General features: G+C 46.0%; 1 pseudogene; it reads left to right on the forward strand.

Annotated features, from left to right (window-relative positions):
* The window catches only part of LOC143262552 (large subunit ribosomal RNA), an 8,210-nt pseudogene that overhangs the window by 2,337 nt on the left and 3,373 nt on the right, over positions 1-2,500 (forward strand).

Below are 2,500 nucleotides of genomic sequence, written 5' to 3' on the forward strand. Positions count from 1 at the left end.
GGCGGTGTCCGGATCATCCCCTCGGACCTTGAAAATCCAGGAGAGGGCCACGTGGAGGTGTCGCGCCGGTTCGTACCCATATCCGCAGCAGGTCTCCAAGGTAAAGAGCCTCTAGTCGATAGATTAATGTAGGTAAGGGAAGTCGGCAAATTGGATCCGTAACTTCGGGATAAGGATTGGCTCTGAGGAGCGGGGCGTGTCGGGCTTGGTCGGGAAGCGGGTCTGGCTGACGTGCCGGGCCTGGGCGAGGTGAACGGCTCTCGTGGCTGGGATCCGAGCTCGGTCCCGTGCCTTGGCCTCCCGCGGGACGGTGATGCGTAATATAGACCTCTTGTTAGGTCCATTAGCCTCTCCCGTCCTAGTCGCACAGGTACCTCCTCGTGGTTCCCGACGGTAACGTGATGTATTGTTTGGACCTGTCCATTCAGTGCATTGCGGCTAAATTCTGTGCGACACGACGTGCCGGTCTGACTGGGGTAGCGGGGTCAGGGCATGGCGAACCGAACATCTTCGTTCGCCATGTCGTCTGGAAACCCTACCCAAGGCCAATCTCACGTCCGACCCTTAGGCAAGGTCACGTGGCGCCGGAAAAAGGACCATTTGTATGCCTGGTCCGAGCTAACGAGATGGCCGATCCATTGGCGTAAGCCGTATGGACTCGCGGGGTTTGCAGCCCTCCGAGTTCATGCCCTTCGGGGCAAATATATATTGCACCAAAACATAAGACAACAAGCCTCGGACGCTGTCGGTCCCAAGCAGTGGCGACAGCAAGGGTGGATTCCCTTCCCCAGCGAGCAAATAGCTCGTTGGGTTCAAACGACGACGACCATGCTGTTCAAAAGGCTCTCGATTTAGACAATACGTTTTTATGCCCGAGTTGTAGGACCGATCTGAGCGCTCGTACCGCTGCCAGCGCCGCCCAACACAAAAGGCGATGTAATGCGCCTCCTCCGCAGGCCGATGGTTATACGTGTGAGACCTGTAAAAATACGTATGAGACATACGCCGGATTACGCCAACATCAACGGAGGACTCACATCGAGAACTACAATACCGCCGATCTCGATCTCCACAATAAACGCCTCGCTTCTTCGAGGGCTCAATATACCGATGATGAGATCAGAGCAATAGCCCACGATGAAATAGATATTACTAAAAATGCAAAGTTATTAGGAAAAGAAATAATTAAAATTCTATCAGAAAAATCCGGCCGCTCTTTTGACGGTATTAAAAAATTAAGACAAAAAGAAAAATACAAATCATACCTCAGTGAAGCCCTCGACGAGGCGGGCCAGACCAATATCTTGAGTACCTGCCCGTTGGCGCCGCGGGTGCTGCTAACCAGATGTGACGATCCTCGCGCGCGCGGAGACATCGACACACGCGAAGCGACATCATCTCCGCACAGTACAACTATACCTGATGATATACGCAACATCCTGGCTGAACTTAAAGTACAAGTAGGCCATCACATGGCAGAAATTATTGAAAATGCCCTGTCTAACACACCTTCTGAAGACACTATGTTAATGATGGACCAATACATAGAAAACTTAACATCATATGTTGCTTCGCTCGCTGATGAAACCGATGAATACAATGAAAATAGTAACTCAGTAGATAAAACCCATAAAACTAGTAACAAGAAAAATAAATATAATAAAAGCAATAAACAAAATAAAAATAATAAATACAATAAAAACAATACAAGCAACAACAGAGTTATAAATACAATAGACGATAAAAATAATAAAAAAAAAAAAAATAATAAAAATAAATTAAATAACTATCAGAACGAAAACAAGAATAAAAATAACAGTAAAAAGAACAAGCATAGCAATAAATGCAATGAAAGTAATAAAAGAAAAGGCAACCGCGCTAAAAGGATAGCGACTGATTACGCCAGATTCCAAAAACTCTATAACAAAAACCCAACCCAATTGGCTGAGCATATAATTACCGGAAACCCACTCAACATTACAGAATCTCCGACGATAGAATCATTTGAAGAATACTATTCTAAACTATTTGAACACAAGGATGTCGAATGGAAACCTCAGAAGCGAAAAACAGATACCAATAGTAATATCAACCTTTCAAATCCGATATCACCGACCGAGATACACGAGCAACTTACCAGGATGAAACAATCCGCTCCAGGCACCGACGGAATTGATCGATCGACTCTTAGGCAAATGCCACGCAAGGAGCTGTGTGCACTATTGAATATTGTATGGGGAATGAAGACGTTACCCTCTGTGCTAAGATCGAACAGAACAACACTGTTACCTAAATCCGGCGACTTGATGGACCTAAAACAATGGCGGCCCATAACCATCTCAAGTCATATACTGCGCCTACTAAATAAAATCATCGTGTCGCGCCTTGAGAATGAAATACCTCTGTTTCACACGCAAAGAGGCTTCACGAGAACCGACGGGATAATGGCTAATAGTACCATCCTACAAACACTAATTAAATTAAGCCGCGAAAAATCGAA

Source organism: Megalopta genalis, unplaced genomic scaffold, assembly GCF_051020955.1.
Source record: "Megalopta genalis isolate 19385.01 unplaced genomic scaffold, iyMegGena1_principal scaffold0141, whole genome shotgun sequence".
Lineage (NCBI taxonomy): Eukaryota > Metazoa > Arthropoda > Insecta > Hymenoptera > Halictidae > Megalopta > Megalopta genalis.